The sequence below is a fragment of the Sturnus vulgaris genome, chromosome 1 (genome assembly GCF_052056855.1).
Source record: "Sturnus vulgaris isolate bStuVul1 chromosome 1, bStuVul1.hap1, whole genome shotgun sequence".
Lineage (NCBI taxonomy): Eukaryota > Metazoa > Chordata > Aves > Passeriformes > Sturnidae > Sturnus > Sturnus vulgaris.
The window spans coordinates 74,370,379-74,393,205 of record NC_142243.1 but is presented as its reverse complement, the minus strand read 5'-3'; the positions used below and the strand labels follow the sequence as shown (position 1 = coordinate 74,393,205).

General features: G+C 39.2%; 1 protein-coding gene across 1 annotated transcript in view; it reads left to right on the top strand.

Moving 5' to 3' along the window:
* The window catches only part of GMDS (GDP-mannose 4,6-dehydratase), a 404,327-nt gene that overhangs the window by 231,820 nt on the left and 149,680 nt on the right, over positions 1-22,827 (top strand). The gene's annotated exons all lie outside the window — the stretch shown is intronic.

Below are 22,827 nucleotides of genomic sequence, written 5' to 3'. Positions count from 1 at the left end.
AACTGTTAATGCTGATGCAAATGTTGCCCTCCTTATTTACCTATAAACTGCTTATCAAGTCAGTGCACATCTGAGAAAAACCTTCTTTGTGCTAGTGGCCCTCGGCTAATCTGACTGAAAGCCTGATCCTACCTCAAGGCCAGGCACTGAACATTATGGTAGCTGTTCCTACCACTTGTTTTCACATAGGCAAACTTGGAATAGTTGCATTTGTTTCATCATTCCTTCATCTGATGTCATTCCACAACAGTGTTTATTTAGTGACAGGATGCCTTGTTGTGACTTCATGTTGCCCTCTCCTTCACTTCCCTGCCAACAGCATGCTGAGGATTTTGTCACCAACAGGACAGGGCAGATGATTAATCTTGTACATGAAACACACAGAATAACTTTTTAACAAATATGTGTATCTTATGGTAAGATTTTTAAAGCCATCAAATCAAGTTCAAGCACTAATAGTATATTTAAACTTGTTGAACTTTTTAAAAAAACTCTGGTTTTAATCAGGGTTCTTCTTGAATAAGTAAGCTATCTCTTTGCAATGAAAAATGGGTCTACTGTAATGTAACAAAATAAATTTTCTTCTGTGCTTTAATGAAGTACAGAAGTTGTCCAACGATTTTAAAAGCATCTCTTTTGAACCTAGCCAGAAGCTGGTTGTCTGTATTTATCTAAGTGTCATGGGAGCTTTGGAAATGCATGAATTTGGGGGAAGGGGGGTGGGGACAGGGCGGGACCCCCCCCAAAAAAACTCCACAACAATAATTAATTTTTTTTTAGTGGTCAAAAGTCATAACAATTTTCAAACTATACTGAGGAAGGCATTTTCCCCTGGCTGCACTGTTGATAGCAGTTATCTTTCTAATTTGCATTCAGTCTGTTCTACTGAGCCTGTTTCCCTTAACGACGTTTCAGCTTGACACAGTCTTTCCTTATTGCTCTGACCACATGGATTTTTTTTTTTATTATCCAGCCTGAGATCCATTTTTAAGTAATTATTTCATTGATGGCCATTTATCCTAGCTGAGGCTTCAAGAGAAGCCAGTTTCTGCCAGGAAAGCCTAAAATGGCCTTAAAGGGTTTGTGATGCTGTTTGGCAATGCAGTATCAATATCCACTTGGCGATTTCCTAGGTGAGGTCTGTGTCTAGATGTCAGAATGGATCATGTGAAACTATGTCGGTCAATTAATCACTGCCAATGAGCCATGGCGTGCCAAAGCTCCTTTTCATAACAGCCTCCTTGTTAACTGCACAAAACCCAAATCCACAAGCCAGACCTCCTCCTTTAAGACCTCCAATGCAGCCTACAGAAGCATTTGCAGGAAAATACATTTACTGCAAGAAAGAAATGTTGCAGGCTTATAGGATTGATCTATCAAAAAGAAAAAATAAATAAATAAATAAAACAGGAAAAATGTGAGGTTTAGCTTGATAGCTACTTTTGTGGAATTGTTTATGCTGGATGGTTCTAGGGAATGGTTTCTAATGTGAATATGAAATCAATCCACATTAAGCAGTACATTTAGCAATCTAATTGCGAATTTAAAGTTAGTTGAAAGCTGACCTTCATGTTTCATAGCAATGACTGCTCTAAGGGAAAAAGTGTCATTCATGTTTAATACTTCTGCCTTATCTGTTCCTTCATCCTGACCTTACCAGATGCAAAAACCTAGGGTAAGAGAGGTAGGGAAAGTCAGAACTGAATAGTAGCCTGACAAACTACTGAAATAAATTAAATTCCTTTGACAAGTAAGTCATTGTTGTGGGGGATGGGGGTAAGGGTGTGAGGGGGGAAGGGAGAGCATCTTCTACTTCACTGGCCCATTTAGGAAGTTTGGTCACTGGTATGAAGCCATACAGCTGCACACAATATAAAGTAAGTTTAGCAGCATATTTGGTGAGTTTATAACTTCCCCAGGGCATTTTAACATTAAAAATAGTGATTGTTAACCTGGTCCATCTGAACTTAAATATGAGCTTGCTTTGCAAGAAATGAGGGGTAACATGTCAAGTACGTTTCTTTGTTTTTTATTATTGCTTAAGGGCTTACATTGCTTTATAACTGCATTTTATCTGGCTTTGCATTTTGTACTCAACAGGGATATTCAAATCCATGGTCTCAGTAAGGATGGCAGTCCCAGAACTGGCTTAGAAATATGTTCTTTTATAGTTATGCACAGATATTAAAAAATAAACAGCATGTGATAAAGTGGCAGTTGTATATGACTTTGACGTTAGCAGCAAGTCCATTACATGTGTGTTATCTGTCTGCTGACTAAAGATTTTTTCACTACCAGCAAAACTCTTTTTAAATCATTAGTGTCTCAGACTGGCAGCCAAAATAACACTGAAAAATATTTAAAGGCACACAAGAAATCAGGCTGAAAATAATTATTATGCAACCAGAAACACTCAAATTTTCAAAGCTATGAGTCTGAATTAAAAAAAAAAAATCTCTATATTGCCTACAAAAATTAGGAGATTTAAAAAATAATATTGCTAAAGGTCTTCTTGGTGTTTCATAAGCCTTTAGGATTAATGCTGTCAGACATTTTTCTGCAAATACGAAACCTCAATGATTATGTATTTATCTTTGAAAACAAATTCTCATGTACTTGCTCCTGGAATTAGGCATAGTACGGAAACATAAGACCCCAAATATTGCAATTATTGCTAGAATTTGGTGGTGTTATGGAAGTGCAGGAATGAGCCCGACTCTTACGTCACATGTTGTGCTTCTGTGTAGCACTGGCAGAAAAAGTCCTCCATCAGTGCGGCTCTCCCAAGACAGGTCCCATCCATACTGAACAGTCATGGCACACTGTACAGGTGAGTCCTGGTCCTCACTGTCACCTTTCACCGTGCAGTCACTGTTCCAGGTTTTGTTTTCACACTATTATTTTGCTATGTCAAAGAAAAATTATTTTAAAATATACATATGTGAACTGCGAATTAATATTTCCCCCTTCTTCACAAGATTCCTTTGCCCCTCTGTTAGATGGAAATGAAATCACCCTGGGCTGGCTTGCAGATGAGTTTGAGGGCTATTTAAACCTGCAAAGCTGTTTCCAAGCCCTGCCTCTGATGCTGTGATGCAGTAAGTAGCCTGCCATGTCCCTGCTTCTCATGGTAAGCAGTGCTAAGAGGATCTTCATTCTTCAGACCACAGCAGCTCCTTGAGAACCTCTTCTCTCTTTACTGGATCAGCGTGACTTCCATAACCAGGCACTGAGGGTGGAATTCACATCCCAGTGAAACTAGTTCTGCCCAAGGCACCAGTGTGGGGCCAAGAGGGAGCAGAACACCCCTTGGAAGCATTGCTCAGGGCACACCCCAGGTGTTTCCACCACCCCACAGGTCCTGCAACACCTTCTGGTGAAAAGTTCCTTGCCAGTTTGTCCCAAACTATTCACAAATTCCCTGGCTGGCTTTCTGCTACTACTGCATCTGTCTTCAAGGGAATCTTCTCACCTCTCTCCCTCTGTGGGACACTCATGCCTGTTTTCTTAGCTTCTCACCTACTTTACAGAGCAGAAGGGAGGGTGCCCTATTAGACCCTGTGGCCTCACCTTCTGTGGAGACCTAACATGTAATTCTAACTGCTGAGCACTTAAGTGATGCAATAGTAGCAGGGTTAATCCATCCACACCCCTGTTAAGGAACTTGGTTGCAGTCCATCCTCAGATTAACAAAACCCTGTAATAGGGTAAACACCTGCTGCATGAAAATCTTAGTCCCCAGAATTTATAAAGGCCTTAGAATAGCAATTATGAATTTTAGTGGGTATATATGTATACATACACATGTAATTTATGTTTGCAATTCAGAACTGGTTTGTATGAAAAATACACAGTTTGTCAAAGTAAGACTCCTTGGCTTTGTTTTACAATGGCTGTTAAACCACAGATCTGAGGATTGAGATGTCATTTCCTAAAAGTGCCTACTTAAAAAGAATCTCTATTCTATGTTCTATCCCATGTGAATGGTAAGAAAAAACATATATGTGCATCTTGATCCTGTACCAATAAAGACAAATATAGTCCTAGACCTCAGTTAAAGTAGGAGTAAGTTTTGAATAGAATGTTTGGCTTATAGATTCTTTTCAGAGAAAGCCTTGGTAGTGTTGGAAGCAGGACAAATACTAATTCATCTGAAAAAATGAAGTAAAATTTCAGGTGTGTGGTAAGAATTATCAACTACCTAATTCCACTTGGTATAAACAAATAGCTTAATGATTTAACCATTTCTAATTGTTCTAATTGTGTGGAATGCATGAACAATTTGAACTTCACTGTGGTTTGGGTTTTTTTCATCTTTGCTTCCCTAATCTCTGCTAGCTGAGATGAACGCTGCTAAAGCCATGCATTTTTGTAGAATCCAGGAAAACCAGTTGGAAAACACCTCAAGGATCATCTGTTGCAAATTTCCTTGCTTTAGCAAGGTCTAGGTGGCCCGGCACCCTGTCCAGCGAAATCTTGAAAGTGCCCAGTATTGGGGAATCCATCGCTTCCCTGGGGAGTTTATTCCAATGGCTCATTGTTCTCATTGTGAAAAATTTCCCTCGTGTCCAATCAGAATCTCCCCAAGAGTAACTTGTGCCCATTACCTTTTGCCTTTTTCTTGTGACTCCCGGCAAAAAGGGAGTCTCCATCTTGGTAGTCATCCTGTAAATTGTGGTAAGGTCGCTCCTAATTCTTTTTTCCTCAAGGCTGTACAAATCCATTTCTCTCTCAGCCTTTTCTCACATCTCAGACTACCCAGGCCTTCGATCATCTTCATGGCCCTTCTCTGGACCCTCCCCAGCCTGTCCACAGCTTTTTTTTATTGTGGGGATCAAAACTGAACACAGTATTCCAGGTGTGGCCTGACACACATTAAGTAAGTGGGCTTCTTTATCCAGTCTTTGAATGAGCTCATAAGAAGGTCTCTGGCTAAAAAGGCAGACAAAGTCAGATGAACCAGTTTCAGGCTACATTTGCTGAGTCTTGGTACATCATGTTTTTAGGAGAGACTAATTTCTGTCAATCCACATTAAATCTGAAATAATTTCATGTCTTAAATGAGATGGCAACATTTTCTGTGGGCTTAGTGAACACGATATATAGAATTGTGTACATCTACACAGAATGTTTCTGGGAAGATCATTTCCCTCAGTTGCTGCTTTCAGTGTGTCACACGTGTCTTAGTTGGCTCCTTTCTTCTATCTCATCAGATCAGTGTTACTTGTCTCCACTTCAAGGACCTTTCATGTCTTATATTCACCCTGTCATCTCTCCACTATTGACTGGCTTATTCCTGCCTGCAGCCAACTTCTGACACCCATGTTCAGCACCTAGTTGTTAAATTTTCAGACAAGCATCTCTCTCTTTCTTCTCATGCTACTGGTCAAGTTTGGGAGGTGCCCGCTATAAACAATCTCAAAACTATTTCATCATTTCAAATCTCAGTCTGTGATGCCAACAGGAGTCTTCATACCTGATGTACTGCAAGCATTGCCTGTCATGACAGTCAAGCTTTTTTCTTACATCCTTCTTGAAGAAAATTCCATCTGTATTGTTTTCATCTCTACGAGACCTTTTGTTTTAAGTATGTACTACTGCTGTGTGAGCTTCAATGGCAAAGGCTGTCGCCTACCAAGGCCGGGTCATGCCACAGTAAAACACCTGAGTAATTCCATGGTTGCATCAGGGGGTTCAGTCTCAAGAAGTGCTAGGCTGAATACTCCTACCAGCCAGGTGCTCTGCTGGCAAATGTGCCTCTTACCTCATTGCTCATTGCCTCATGCCAGTCCAAAGTTTCCTTGTGAAACTGTCTGGGTACCAATGCTGCCTGCAGGGCTCTCAGAGTTCAAAAGGCTGAAATATATATCCCTAACTGGAGAGAGCAGCTAGGAGAGACACACAGCCATGTGTGAAACTGCTACCTGTGTAAGCACGGATTTGTGGGACAACCAGGATAAAGACTTGCACATGATTCACAGCACCCAGACTAATTTGGCAAGGTGCCTCTGTCCATCTATTTTCCCTCCCTGGTTGATGGAAAGACCGAGATCATTATCCACAAAGTAATTTAAAAACACTAAATCAGGCACTTGATAGGATTCACTTAGTTGACAGTAGAGGAATATAGGAGAGATCAAGCTGAGATGTTGAAAGTTGTAATGACAAATAACCTTTCCTTCACTACTGAATGCAGTGTTTCCATGTCACAGCTGTATGTTAACACAGGGGCAGACATGCCATGATAGCTCTAGCACTTCGTCTGCCACCTTGCAGCTCACTGGAGAGCATGATCAGCCAGCCTACAGAGGAGGGTGAAAGGAGAATGAGAAAAATGTGTCCATGAACCAAAGATGCCCAGCCTGGATTTGTCCATTATCTGGGTCAGGATGGTGAAATCCCAGTCTCACCAATGTACTTCAGAGTGGAGTTAGAGGATCATTTAAATTGAAAGGGAACTCAGAAGGCCCTTATCCATCCAGAGATCCAACCAGACCTTAATCCAATCCAGCTCAGGTCAGGGCCAACACTGACTTAACTCCGGTCACTGAGGACTTTGTTTAGATGGGTCTTAAAAGCCTCAAGTACAGAGATTGTGAAATCTCCTTGTTTAACCTGTTCTGCTGCTTGTATCACCTCATCACAAAAATTTCCCCCTGCTCCAGCTGACCATCTTGGCAGTACTTCATTGGACTCACTCCAGTTTTTCAACATTTTTCTTGTGTTTTTGGACCCAAAACTGGACATAGCATTCCAGATGCAATATAACAAGTGCTAAGTAAAGGGGAATTATCGCTTCCTTTGATCTACTGGCTGTAGGACTTTTGATATGGCCCTGGCTGCTGTTAGCATCCAGCACTGGCAGAGCACAGAGCTGGCTCATGTTCAGCCTACTGGCCACAAGGACATGGGGTCTGTTTCAGCAGGGCTTCTACCTGGCCATGCTGTATTTCAAGAGTCACTTAATCTGTTCCATTTGCATCTGACCTGCTTGAATTTTACAAGGTTCCTCTTGGCCTGCTCCTCCTGCCTGTCAAGATACCTCTGAATGGCAAGAGGAGGATCAACTGTTTCCCCCACGTTTGTGTCACCTCCGCATTTTCTGAGAGAGCAGCCCATCTCTTCCTCCAGGTCATTGATAAAGATACTAACCCAGAATTCCCATGTCAATAATTTAATGTAGTGTTGGCTCATCTCCATAGCCCTGTTTGTAAATTTTGATAAATTCCATAAATGTTGCATTTTAAAAAGCCAGATCACGAGAGGCAAAAAGCAGAGGTGTATAGTATGAACTCTTTGATCAAATAGGGTCACATTGATGTGAACTGTCCTAGTTCTGGATCTGAACCTTACGATTTTCAATTCACACTGAATTTATGTCTGAATGTTAAAAGAGAGGAAAGAGAACTCCACTTGAAGCTGAGAGCATCCTGCAACCATTATTATGGTCTCTATGTAGCTACCCACGACATATATATATATGTGTGTGTGTATATATATGTGTATATATATATATATACAAACACAGATATACATGCACATGAAGGGATGTGTCTTATGGTAGGAACCCTCTGTGACAGGTTTCTCAGTGGAGTGAGCTTTTCCAGAAGAGTTACTGACCTCTGGAACAGAGTTTCTATCTTGAAAACGCTGAAATAACCTTTAACTGTAGAGCCACGAACAGCTTTGTTTTATTACTTGTTCCTAGCTTATGTCCTTGCCCTGGAAACAGTGGTGGCATTGTCTATTGCTAATTGTGTTAAGGGGTCAGGGAGAGTTGGCACTGATATCAGAAGGGAAAAATAATTTAAAATTAAAAATTCCCCGTATGTGAGTCATACAAACTTGGGGGAATTTTAAATGAATGGCTTTAGTTTTAGGTCTATGTATATGATACTCTAATTTTTTTTTAACATTGCAGATATATCAGATGTAGTAAATACTCTTTATCAATCTAATATATTCTGGTTATTCTAAGCCCCCTTACGTTTATAAATCTGACTGGTGGATCTAATCACCTTTTTTTACATGCTGGTTTTTCTCAGTACTTTATGTAAAGAGAAACCAAAGCCTCACACAGCGTTTCCAGTTCTCATGATTTTAATGTGAGTCTTGTAATATCTAATGTTTTCTTTAAGCCTCAGCTCCTGGAGCTCAATGATTATTTCAAGATCTCAGCTTTTTGTTTGGCCTCCCTTGAGTTTCCAGGAAAATACTGAAAATCTGAATGCTAAAAGATCAAAAGTAACAATTAAACAAACAAAAAATCTAGAAATGGCAGTTCTGAATGTTATTGTGGCTTTTACAGAAGCCTTTAAAAAGTTTGTAATGGGCAATACTTTGAATATAATCAATTTGGATCTGCATGGGAAAGCAAATTGCCACCAGGACTCCCATTTTTAATGCTATCTCCTAGAGGTGTGCAAAGGAAAGTCCTAGGGCTACTTGTTTCTAGGTTTATTCATATCTGTTTTACAGATATGAATCCTGCTTTGGGAATTATCTTTTCTAGAGTGTCACAGCCTACAATCCCAGAGTTGGGCCATCTTCTTTAAAGCATTATGAAGCACCCTTGGTGTTCTGCTGCAGATAAAGTATCATACTGGCTGACACTATAATGGCCTTGCAATCAGTTCTGCAAATGGATACCAAATCTGAAAGATACATAACACTCTCTAACACGCTGAAGGCTTCTGTGGAGCTGCCTGTTACTTTTGTTTTCTTTCCAGAGGTGCTAATTTCCAGAGATAAAGAACTGACTGCTCCCTGTGAGAAATGCAAAGGACCTTGCAAAAGCTATTAAGTGTGGGAAATTAACAAACATGGGAAGCAAATGGCTGAATATATGAGTTTCACTCAATTAACTTTTTAACAAACAAAACCTTGAGTAGCTCCCCACTATTCCAGCTGTTCTGTGTTTAGTGTCAAGCTAAGTGTTACTTAGCCTGAGGAAGGGCTAAGTTTTAGCCTGGGGAAGGCAGGAGGAACTTTTAAGTTTTGCAGCAGTTACCTTTTTTTGTGACAGATTAGCCTTTCCTTCTCTTTCAGCATGAGAACATTACTGCCCACTCCCGTGTGGAAAGTGCAAGTTAAGGCAGGTGTGCAACAGAGAAACTTCACCTCCCTGTGAAATCTCATCGAAGCTGCCCTCTGTGCCATTCAGTACAGAAGCAAGAGCAGGCAAATGTGTGGTGTAATCTATAAATGCAGCCCTTTATGCACCGTGTTCTCCCTCCTTGAAGCAGGAGCAGGTTGTGATCTTCCCTTTATCAATTCCTGTCTGACTTCAGAGAGTGCCCAAGCACAGAGCAAGAGCTGCAGGAGCTTGTGGTACATTTCATCTTAGATCCCGTGACAGCATACCCAAAAGAGTGGATTGTGTCTTTGGAGTGGGAAGACAGGTAGTTAAAAGTAGTCTTGAGCCTGTGACCTTGCCCAGTTTCCAAGGACTGAAGAAAGTCCTTGCTAAGCAAAAGTTTTATGCTCTCCATGTGCTTCACAGTCCCTACACTTTCTGTCTGTACAATAAAGTTTTAATATGTTCTGAAATCTTGTGTAACCTGATCGCCTAATTAAATGATATTCTTAAGGATATCAATAGCCAGCTACTGGAAAGTTTGCCATCATAAAAGGGCTCCTTTTTGTTCTGGCTTAGTAAACACATTAATCATAATTCAGCAGGGGGGGGAAAAAGCCAATCTTTTACAGTAAAACCATCTGCCCTTTGTTTATTTTGTTCAAAGGAAAAGGCATAAAATTGAAGTTCCTTTAAAATTTTCCATGATAAGTGTTTCTCTGATTTCTTTTTCAGCTTTCTCTAATTTATATGAAGGAGACTTTGATTGATTGAAACCCCCTAGTAAACCTCTAAGTCCTTAACCACTTACTGCTTGCTTGATATAGCATTTGCTGTTGTTTATAGTCTGCTATCCATAGGATTGGTTTTCGGTGTAATAAAGTACTAAAAATCTCATAGAGTTGTATCAACTTGGGTGTTCTGCGGTTAGCATGGTGGTTGTTATGCCTAATTCCCACAGCAGAGAGGGGGAGTTAGGGGGAGCATCATAAAGAACAAAAGTTAGTGGATTGCCAGCTGAGTAAAGCCCTCACTGTGAACAGGTTTGGGTAATAGCAATATTTCTAAAGGGGAGGGTAATGACACTTAAGTGAGGTTGGTCTTAGTAAGCAGTTGCAGGTCTGGATCCAATAATGTATCATTTACTGCGTCTGGAATAGATCGCTTGAATAAATTAAGTGAACTCTTACCCTGCTGTGAGCTTTCTTGCTGTGTGCTCTGTGCTTATTAGCCTCCTAGCCCCTAGTTTGACCCTGTTCCTTTCTTAAATTAATGCATCTCCAATTCCCTAATCTAACCCTTTCTTTTTTTTTTTTTTTAATCTCATGTTTCTTTGTTTCCACCCAACTTGAGGAAATAGCTGAGGAGTTTTCAACTGTTTACCCAGAGGCAAAATTAACAGGTGCATTCGGGGTTATTGTGAGGCTCATCAGATGCACAGAGGGCTTGGCTCAGCTCCCACTCTGATAAACAGAACCGTATTGTAAATTAATTGAAAACCGACCAAGATGAAAGTATCAATTAACACGTAGGTATAGTTTTTAATTTTTAAAAATTTATTTTTATAGTGACAGAGGACATTTTTTAAAGGGGCATTTCAGCATGTCAGGATATTATTATCTATGTTAAAGACAGAAAACATTATGATTCAGATTTGGTGAAGTGGTAGTACTATAAAAGAAAAGCATAACTTTTTAGTGAGTCATAGCATTTTGAGCCATTATTAGCTGATAATATGACACAAAGAGAGGACTTTTCAATTTGAGAGTGATTTCTCCTTTGTTTGAGATGGAAAATGCTTTTAATGCACAAATATCCTTGCAACTGTACATACTGATTTTTGACAGAAATTCTTCATTCATGGTACAATCAAGAATGCATGAAAACACATTTTCTGTCATTCTCCTGATTTAGTTTGGAAGGATTTTACAAGCATTGAGCTGAGGGTGTAAAGGTTAAGAAGAAATGCATTATGTGTTATGTCTTCATCCAGGGATCACTTACAGGAGATTCTAGTCAGCTCCACTTTATATTGAAAGGCTTTTCAGTAAGAACAAAAACTCTTTAAGATTCACCTTCATCATTGTGAAAAACGAAACCTCATATTTTTCAGAGAACTCTGTCTCCCTCTAAGCACTTCTAGTACTAAAGACAAAAGGCCTTGAAAAGTTCTTTGTTGCAAGGAGTTTTGCAATCATTCATGTGTCACAATATGTGAAGGCAGCCTAGTTTATAAAATATCAGGAAGTTCACGATGAGCTGTTTAGTGACCTTGTAATAATCTGTCATTTCAGGCAGATTCTGTGGCATTTGAGCCTTTTAATGGTCATTTACAAAACTGAATTCAATAAGACCGGAAAATAATTACTGCTCTGTTTGGCAGATAAGGATATGCTGGAAAATGCAAGAATTCTTTGGGCATTTCCTTACGATGTTTTGGAGACAACAGATTTTGTAATGGATTATAGAATACTCAGTATGCAACTGCAGCATCGATTACAAAAACTATTCTTCTATGCTGTACTTGTGAGTGTTGACTGTCATTGTTTTGGCAGAATGACAGAAGGGGTAGGACAGCTGTCTGGTGTTTGAAACTCTGGAGTCGTCTGCAGTGTGGAGAACAGAATAGGATTGAAACATCAAGAGGGCAGCAATACCTTCATGGTGCAAAGCTGGATGGTGTTGTAATATATTGCATTTAGTATGCAACCTTGAACTCCACTGTACTCTGCATAACCTCTTCCAAGCTGTAGTTAGGTGTTCCAGATGACAGAGCAAGTTTGTGAAACTCCTCCTTAGAGAAGGAACAGTTGAAGATGGAGCTTGCAGACCTTTTGTAGTTTTCATACATCAAACAATTTTGGAGAAAGGGAAAGGGAGAAAGACGTTTTTTGGAACCACAATGTCTTTAAGGTCCCTTCCAACCCAAGGCATCCTATGAGTCAGCTTTGTTGGCTAATATATAATATCAGTACTGATGGTGATAACAGGACGGTCTGAGCTCTTTAGCAGCTGTGTACACTTTCTCCCCATCTTTGTCTCTCAATCAATGCAGGGCTGAAATTATTTTGATATCTGTGCTTCCTCTGCAGGATCCTATGGCAGCACAGGTTGCACTGAAAGTTGTCATAGAACAAACTGGATTCGTTTGGTTGAAGACAAATAGGCAGTTTCCTTGCTCATGGTTTCTCTGCTCTTTATATCTACACTGACAGGTTTCTCACATAATCTAACCTGTTCTGTTGCTTCATTTTTTGTAAGTTTTTCTTCCGTAAGACTACCCTGATTAAAGTCTTGTTTAAACCATTCCAGAGATTATCCTACAATGTTCCTATTAAAAGAAGAAGGAAAGAGAAAAGACACACAGTGGAGGACAGCCTCTGCTCTGATTTTGTAGCTCAAGTGATCAGTAAAAAACAAATGATGTTTTGGAATTGATGAACCAATTTAGAGACATAGGCAATAGCTGAGGGATTCAGATGTACCTACAAAAGATAGGATAGTGCTTTTCCTTATGGATCAGGTGAGAGTGGAGGTGGAGAAGGATTAGGTGTGCTTCCAATTGCATTGGTTTTTGTAAGCCCAGAATGAGAGGTTGCTTCTGTCTCCAAGTTAATCAGTTCTGTAGTTTTTGCAACACAGCTGCAAGTTTCCACCAGGTTTGCAGACCTCAGTTTGCCTTTAATGCTCTTATTCTTAATCAAGGTGAGTAGATCTGTGTGTTTCTCTTGGCATCCCTTTGTCACTCTAGAGGCTGTGTAGGTCTGTGTAGGTCATGATTGCTTCAGAGCTGGCCCCATCTTTGAGATAAGTAAGAGGTAAGAGCTTCTGAGTTGCCAATCTCCTTAATATTAGAATAAAATGCTATTCCAAGTGTTATCTCTGTTGGAGACCCCATGCTCTCTTTCATGCTTTTGATCACCATGAAGTAATTCATTTAGATGTCAGAAGGATTAATTAATATAGCACTGAAATTAACATGGACACTGTTCAGTTGCAAAGCTATTGCTCTTTGTACTATCCAGACTCAAGCCATGCTATAATGTTTACTTTTTGCTCTCAGTCAAGAATTTCTTCCAGCTGTAAAGGGGAAAACATGATATGATTTACATTTCTAGAATTAAAGTTTGAACATACAGCTATAGATTATGGGGATTTAGGGACATCATGGAACATCAGGAATTTATGGACTTTATATTTTAACTCTATAAATCTTTCTGTCATATCCTGGAGAATTACTTTTGTTCTATCTATTAACATACTCTCTTACTGTAGAAATGCAAACCATTTTGCAGAATCAGTGTGTTTTATCTGTCTTCTAGGCAAGGGTGAGGGAACCAAAGCATATAACCAAACTTGATAGCAATTTCTGCTGCCTTTGACAAGGGACCTGCTTTTTGTGTGCACTTTCAGCAGCGGGTCAATTAGGCACTGCAAATACGTCATAAGTTATCAAATTGCTGCCCAAGTCTGATGCAGAAGAATACTGGAGATGGAGATTATTGACTGAACATCTGTGTTACCTCTGAAATGTCTGTGCTGTAGCATGTTGAGAGCCCCTACAATCTTGGCAAAGGAAGGTCATGTATTCTGGGAGCTTTCCTTGCTGGTAGCCAATAATTCTTTCTTCTACTATAATAAAGTAGACTGTGTCGACACTGGGTGGGGGGAGAGGGGAGCAGGGAGGAAACATTGGAATATGTTTTTGAATATCAATGGTTCCATAAATAAACTTGTATACAGAATTCAGAAACTGCAGAAAAACCAGCGTACATTGTCAGAGGCTGTGTTCTTGCAATTGAGGTATCTCTTGGGCTTCCAGAAAGACATAAACACATTGTGAATTATCCTGCAAAGTGTGAAATGCCAGGCAGAGGATTCACATAGTGAGTGGTTTCAAGAGAACACACATAAACCAGAAGCAAGGAGGGTGTAATGAAAATGCCTGTATAGAAAATATGACTAGATCAGTTGGGATTAAATGAGTCCAGAGGGCCATTACAGTCTCAATTATTCTATAATTCTCTGATCATTATGTAAATTGCATGTGACTTCTTTCTTAAAATTAGATACATCACACGTGTCAGATGTTTTAAGATTCAGCTTCTCATAGTGCTGTGTCTTTAGACAGTTCTATGCCAGTACAGATTCATTAGTCATCCTCTTGGGTTTTAACTTGCTCAGTGTAATAAAAGTGTGATATATATACTTTGGTATACTTCTTACTTCTCCTCTCTGGCACAGTTAATAATCTTATAGATATAATTTCCCACTAATAAATTTAGATGCTGGTAATAAGGATTGAATTGCCTTTTTTCTCTTTTTTTGGTCATTGTTAAATGCTTTATAACTCATGCTTATAAAAATTCATTGGATTGACACACACTGTACAAATTGAGTGGTTTTTTTGGTTTTGTGGGTTTGGGTTTTTTTTGTTTTGATTTTTTTTTTTTCTAATTTTAGGAGAAGGCAGTATTTTTGGTTAAAATTGGAGAAGCCTAGAAGAAATAAATGTGGGGTTTGTTATTTGGGTTTTTTTACGTTAGTTTTTCCAAGAGATGTGAAGCATCATTCGTAGTGAATGCTCATGTAATGATAATGGTGTGAATTGAGGCCAAAATCGTTTATATTTTCTGAAGCTGTGAAGTGCACAGTTCAGTGATATTATAATGGCCTTGTCTTACAGGGAACAGAGAGAGTGGGCAGATTTCCTTGAGCCTGCACTACTCTGGAAGGACCTGGGTTTTTTCTGTTGATCTCACTGGACCAACTACCATTGAGATGAATGAAAGGAATTCCTTGGGAAAATGAAATGCAGTATTTTTTTCCTAGCATTTTCATGCCTTTGTCTGAGTCTTCATCCTATGACTCCTTGCTCTGGGAGTGAGGCTTACATTAGCATTTGCAGGAAGTCTGATTCAACTGAAAGACTTGAGCCTATAAATATTTGCAGTTCCATAGCTATGTTTCTGATACCAGCGTGTCGTTTCCTACTTCTCAAATTATTGCATCCAAGAACAGATTCCTGAACAATTCTTTAAATTACTTCTGTAAAAGTACACACACAAGGTACCTCTGATAAGAGTCCTAATATTTCTGTTCTGCATCTTAAAACCACATTTTCAAATACAGTGGAATTCATTGAAGCCATATATTAAGAAGAGAAGTTATACTAATTCAATAGGGTAAGAGCCATCTTGCTCTACAGTTTTTTAAACTTTATTGTGGTTTTTAGAAATAGCTGAAGGGGAGAATGAATAGTCATTCTCAACAGAGAATATCTGAGTCTGAATTCTCTGGAACATTCTGGAATTATTGAATAATCATTTTTTGTTTTCCTTTGCATGTGAGGTATGTATGCTTGTTTGAGGGTCATGAGGCATTTCATTTACCTGTCAGAAGTAAGCTTGATATATTTATTTATAAGAGAAAAATTATTTCAGAATGCTTTTTTTCCAGAGGTAATGCATAGAAGGAATATGTAACTTTTAAAGGTAGCTAGACTATCATGCTCATTTACAATACATTGTATAGAGTGCAAATTACCTGTAAATTAAACACTTCTGGAAGTAAGATAACTACACACAAATAAATAATTAACTTGAAAACCTCTTAATATGTGTTTTGTGCAGTGGCTTGGATTTTGGAGAGGAAGCAGTGAGGTTGGGTTACACGATTGTGAGCCAGGTTGCTGATTAACTGTGTTAGAGGAATATTCCAAAGCTGAACACTACTTATAAATCCCCTTATGTGTGTCAGTGGCTCTGCCACTACAAAGACTTGCATATATGCTTAATGCTGTGCCATGGGAGCATTCCCCTCAAGATGACAACCCATGCTGAGTGAAATCAAGAGTAATTGTAAATATTTTCAGGCTCAGATTCTGCTTGAGAAGCTGATTATGTGCATGTACATACACAAACACTTTCACATGTTGCACTTTAAAAAGGACTGTTTATAGCTGACTGGTGTTCTTCTGTGCTTTTTGCCATATTCTTTACATTTATATTAGTCTATAGCAACACTGGCAGTGGAAATTTTGTGTATCTTAAACTATGCTGGCTGCTAACAAAGGAAGTTTTTAGATTATCTAGTAACCCGCTATCCCTATCAGCTAAAATCATCTTGTACTAACTCTCAATAGCCTTTTGAGGGAGGCAAAACATACCCAGGCCATTGCACAAGACTTTGTTCATCTGAATTCTCTCCCTAGCTCTGCACTGAACTGAGAAGCTTCAATGGCCATGGAAAGGCCCTGGGTATCTGCTTCAAACTCTGCTTCCAGACCTGGAAGCCTTGCAGGCAGATTTTGCCTCTTGGAGAATGCGTGTTACCCTTTCCCTCCTGCATTGATGGCTCTTTTAGGGCCATCAGCTGCTTCTTCTAGAGAAGCAAAGCATATGAAGAGTTTTTTTACAATTTGAAGAAGCATTAATTCTGAGAAGTTATTTGTGTTGTTTGAAGTAGGCTACTCCCTGGTACTGTCATCTTCTCACCCATGGGAGCATGACCTCATGGAAAAGCGTGTGTGGGCTCAGTGTCATCATTTAAGCATGTCAGAGAATCGTTGTTTTTCACCCTGCACTCCACTCCTGTTACCGGAGAGGAACACTGAGCTCATAATCAGTAACAGAAATCTTGTTTGATGCTTCTGTTAATAAACATTGCACTGGGCGAAGTTTATTGTCCCTCTGATGCAAGGCATCCTCTAACACAGTAAAAGTGCAGTTAGCAGATGCTATTCCTTACAAATGTATCTTTTGATTTTTTCATATCTTAGAGTGGAAACTATGCATTCCCCTTTCATTGGAAGGAAGAAGATGTATCTGATTTAGAGTGACTGGAGTAGTAAGTCAAGGGCAGAATGATGGATCTGAGATATACTTGAAGGGATAATTGTACACAACCAGTAAAGCTGGTAAATATTTAAGGGTCATGGGTTAAATGTCAGAGCCACAGTACTTGAGCTCAACTCCATAAAGTATCAAGAATGACTGGTAATTAAATCCAGGGTATATTTCACCAAAGGGAAATAAATTTGACAGCTAACAACCAATACTGGATTACCACCTCTCAGAGGTTAGGGATCATGCTAGTAATTGTAGGTGGTTTACAGTTGTTAACATAATAGTAATGGGTAGAATGATTGCTTACTCATAGACATCACAATACCAAGCAAGACTGTATCTTCTGTACATTAAAGAGAAAAAGAAGTCCCCCCAATCACTACAGTGACTTCATTTTATTTCACTCAGCATTTTACTGTTTAAAGTAAATATCCTTAGGCGATTTCACTCAAATCTCAAAAGTGAAGGTAATGGTGATACAATGTACAACTCTTCCCTGAAGACAAATGTAAGAAATATTTAAAATAGTAATAGAAAAATGTGGTTTTGTATTTTTCGGAGTCATTTTACATTTAGAAATCAACATGGACAAATATGTCTGCATTTAATGATTGTGACAAACTCCTTTCTTTCCCTGCTGCCCCTCCCAAGATGGTTTTTACCACTGAATAATCCTGTCTTGATTAAGCCCTCCTTGGTGGTCTGCTAAGGTCTTGTTTTTATGGAACCTTTTAGCCAAAATTTTTAAGATACGCTTGAAACCATGGTTGATAATTAACATGGTTTTGCATACTGGAAAGGGATGCACAGATCTGATGCAGCATTTATTACTTGGAAAATCTCTTATTTTCAGGTGATCACCTGACCTAGACACCGATTACTTCTTATCAGGACTCAGTAGTTTTTATGTTTCTCAGCAGAAGAAGGTGCTTAGTACAACCTCTGGCTAGAGAAAAGATTCATTTGCAAGATTTGACAGCAGATGTGGGGAGATTATTTAATACTGGAACAGAGCTTTAAAAATCTTTAATCAAGTGGTCTCATTATTTTGAGAAGCTCATGAAAGAAAATTCTCTGATCCTGCCTGCTCTCACTTTGACTCCAGTTTATTTGGAATTTTGCATCACCAAGGGTTTCTTGTAATCATGTAATCATGCTGAGAATGGTATATTTAGGTACAAGATGCATAATTTTTCACAGGTATGACAAATAGGACTTAATAATCTTCAGGTCTGAGAGGAAGAGTGCAAACTGGGCCAAATTAATGTAATCATAAGTAATTATAATGAATTAAAAGTTAACCAAAGGTATCTGTGTCTACTGTGGAAAAAGTTCCCGACTCTTTCCAACAGTATTAAGTATAGTTCTTCATACCCAAGGTGACAGCAATGGTAGGGACAGGGGTGGGACTTGGAATCTTGACTGCTGCTTGTAACTGAGTAGGATGTGTTGGTGTTTGACACTGCAGCTCCTCCTGGCAACTTGTGCTACATTGTAGGTCTGCAGCTCCAACTTGGATTAAATTACCTGGAGTGGTAAGCATGTAAGTGGCAGCAAAGACAAAGAAACTGTCACCATGAAGAAATTAAAGTCAGTCTCTCTGTGCTTGCAGGTCTCTATATTTTTTGTCAGAATCCTCCTACCTGCAGTGATAAAAAGGACACAGTTTGCATTTGCTTGCCTCACAGAGCTAAGACTCTTTGAGAGCAGCAACCTTGACTCAGCTATGCAAAATGAGGTGACGTGTAACAAATTTAAGCCATTTTATTTATTTGTTTAGGGGAATTTTGTTTGGCTTGAGGGTTCTTGGATTTTTTAATACTTTCCTGTACCAGCAAGCTTCCTGCTGGGACAGAAAGTTTCTCCAGGTTCCTCAGGGGACAAGTGGGTTTGTTTGAGTGGTCTCCAAGTTATAGCTACCTGTCATTGACATCAGCACTGCTGTTGCCCACTTGCTGCCTTCTTCTCGTCTTCTTCCTCACTGTTTCTCTCTCCGCTCACCCCCTCCCCTTGCCTTCCTCTCCTCTGTGGCCATTCAGCTGTGGGCAGTCATAATGCCTGGCACAGCCCTTGGTTTGTCTTTCAGGTCCTCCTGTTTCCTCCTTGTGAGGCCCAGAGGTTTCCAATGTCTGCAGTCGTTTCAGGTCTTCCTTTCAGAAAGGCAAAAGCTGCTGTGGAGATCCTGTCCAGACCTGTGGGAAAGTGCAGCCCAGCAATAGCTATTAATACTGTTCCTTTCCCAGTCCTTCTGAAAGGAACTCCCAACAGGAAGGTTTCAGTGCTCTGCACAACTTTGCAGCTTTGCTTTAACTCTTTGGCTCCTACATCATTAAGCTGCCCCAAAAAAAGCTGCCTTGGCTTTTTTTGCCAAATGCTCATTGTCTCTTGATGTAATTGCTAGCAGAGCTTTGCCATTAAGAGTCTTTACAACAGCATTTTTCCCACTCCTCCCCAGGGAGATGCTAGTAGTGCTTGATTCAGAGATTACTGATGTTGGCTTGAGTATTTGGAAATCCATCTTTAGTGTCTCCATGGTTAATTAAAGTGCTTTAAAGGATGGTATCAACAGGTTAGCTTGGCTTACCAGTAAGTGGTTGTGCTGTGTGAAGGGGTTTGCATGCTAACCTTCTTGGAGTGTAGTTTGCTCTGCTCCTTGAGGCTTTGTTCTCCTTCAGTCTACATATTTAACATTAATAGCATACTTTGTATGCACTGCAAGGGAAGAACGGAGCTTCTCATTGCTCTCTGGCAATCGCTGTCAGCTTGTGTCATTTTTGACATAGGATTAGTATCTGCCTCTTCTGGCCTCTCTTATAGGAGCATTAATTATTTAAAAAAAAAAGAGGGGAAGGCATTTATCGTTGCTACATAGGGTAAGCAGTTTGCAGAGATGATTAATTTTAGACATATTTAAAAGTGCCAAGTATTCATGATATAGCTGCTGAAATACTAACACTGCAAGTTCTCTCTAGTTTTCTATGGTTTTCCCCTCTAGGAAACAAAAATAGTTTAGTCAGTTTCACTTTTCTTTCTAGACTGATTCTAATAAAGGTCATCCTAGTTTTTTGTGGCTGGGCGGCACATTACTGCATTTGCACCTTAACTTGAAAGTATTTCCTCTGTAAAACCAAAAAGCCGGGTTTATCCTTCTTATCTGCATTTAACATCTGTGCTTATTTGTCATACATAGTTTTAAAAATTATTTCTATGATCCTGTGGAAAAATTTGGTTTATGAATACAGTCATCAATGCAGCTATTGGTGAAATGTCTGCCAGCAAGATGTTCCCAGTGATTGTTGCCTAAACAACAAAAGGAAGAAGCATAATAATATCAGTTTATTTACACATTCCTGGCATTTTTAAATTTAGAATTAACTTTTTTAATTTTAATGGAAGATACAGGATGGTAGCAGTACCACAATGTTGTTACAATGAGAATATCCCAAAACTATGATGGAGATTTTGTGCTACTCCATTTTTCCACAATCCTTTCCTTTTGAAAAATAAGATTGCTGCCTAAAAACATGTACCTAAAAGCACCACTTGAAACGCTTCTTCTCTTTTTAATAAAAAAAAAAAAAAAAAAAAAAAACAAAAAACCAAAAAACAACAAAAGGCACAAATACATGTTCTTTGTGGAAAACTAAATTATGTAAGAAAATTAATGCTACTTAAGAGGAAATGTAACAGATGAAGTATAAAGAGTTTTACTTCCTGTATTTTGATTTTTAACCTTTCCCAAACTTTCTCTATTGTAAAGTTAAAACAAAGTCTTATCAGTGAGTGCCATATAGCAGCAGCTGGATAGCATTAGAGCCCTCTGTATGAGCTATTCTTCTTCATTACCTTTTTCATGACAGCTCTTACTTTGCACACAAAATATTACTTTGTATTGGAGATTTATGTAATTTTGGTGTCTTCCATTCTGAATTAAAGCATGACTGTGGTGGAAATGAGGGGTTTACAGGTAGAGTCATTAGAAATTTATGGGAGAAAAAGCCATGAAATTTAAAATGTTTAGTGCAAAAAACATGTGTTTATACAAGGACTTTAATAATCCCCCTTTCCCTGGCCCCGCTTGAATCATCTCTTCTCTCTTCATTTCATGTCAGTGAAAGAAGATCATTACTTTGGTTGGTTCAGGGAGGGTGTTTGATGGCAAATCTGTTTCTGGTTTCTGTGTGTATTAAAGTTAAATAATCTGTTGGGTGCATTCCTGTAAGAGCAAAAATTTCAGAGTCTTGTTCATTACCTGATAAACTGATGTGATTAATCTTTAACTTTTAATGTTTATTTAAAATGTCTCTAATTTATTTAAATAGTAATTTAAATATGAAGCCAGCAGAGTGATTTGCTACTACAACAGCATTCAGGCCTGGAGGAATCAAATTACATCTTGGACTTTTCCTCTAACAGTACCATAAGGAGCATGGGAATGCTGGAGAAGTGTTACTCTCATTCCCTGGGGTGAGAAGGCACTGTTTTTTATTACAGTTTCAAATTACTAGATGAGTTCAGAAATTTTCTGATAAAATATGTTATCACAGGAAAAAAGTTTTTGTTTCAATCAAATATTTGCAGGAGCATGCAAATTCTGGCGGCAGTCAACAAAACAGGTTCAATTCTTCATTGCCTCTACCAGTACTGGTTTTTATAGACCAATGATCCACATATTCAATCTCACATTACAACAGTACATTTTGCCATATTACTGAACATTCTAAAATGGATATATACAGGTCTATTCACAGATTTATTCTATAGGAATAATTTTGCAGGCAATTACTTAATCCTGGCCTCCCACATGCTACCTGAAACATCTGGTCTGTGGGCTGTAGAGCTGCATGCTCTTTGGTCCAAAAATTGGAAAGTATTTATACAAAGATCTCCTAATTCCAACAAAAAAGATGCGTGGGTACAACCTGAGAATAATCCCTCAGGTGTCTAAACAACACATCTGAAGGTCTAGGCTTCAAATCCGAGATGTGTTCTCAGTGAGCTAGGGATTTAAGAGATGGGTACAGACTCTCCACGTGTTGAGCAACAGGTGGTTCTGGGATAGATCTGTCCAGGGGATGCTGTTTTGGTTTGCCTTCCCTCTCTCAACTTCAAAAGGCTTGTGTTCATACAGGTGTAAAGTGGAAAAGTTTTAGCATTGCAAAAAGGTTATTCGTAACAAGACAATGATTTCTCACCCAGATCTGCCAGTTAGCCTTCCAGCTCTTTTGAGTGTGTTTAGAGTTGTTTAATTTTAAATATGCTCTAAGCAAGACCTGTTTGCAGCATGTATTCATGCTTCTGTTAGTCAAAGAGGCCAAGAACAGTAGAGGTGTCTCAAGGGGATAACCTTCCCTGGAAATTCTTTATACTCTCTTCTGTTTCCATGCAAGTGTTCATTTGCTGATTAAGGGACCAGACTAGAGGAAACCTATAGTTGGTGTTTCTCATTTGAATGAGTGTTTAGGCTGGTTTCCTACGGAAACAAGGCTTAGGCAATCACAGTGTTTTTTCTGTGCCTTCCTTCTCCCTGGGGGCTTTTGAACTTGCTAGACAATTTCAAATGACAGTCTCGCAAATAATTAATTTTCTTCAAGTCTGAAAATCAGTGGCCAGGGAAGGAAGAGGAACTGAAATTATTGCCCCCACAGAGGGAATGGTAAGTCCAAGTTGGCTGTTGTCCCTTCTGTTTAGCAGGAGTTGCCCAGTCGGGTGGCACAGACTGATGCTCTGCCCTGGGTCTAGCAGAGATTGTCCTTGCCTGGACAGCCACTATATTGCACGTGAGAAGAACAGGACCCTTTGGAGGAGGGAGGAATCAAACAGCTGAGATGGTGAAGGGTATTAAAAATTATAAATCTGTGAGAAGACAGGCATCATTAATTCTGTTGCTCACAGGAGATATTG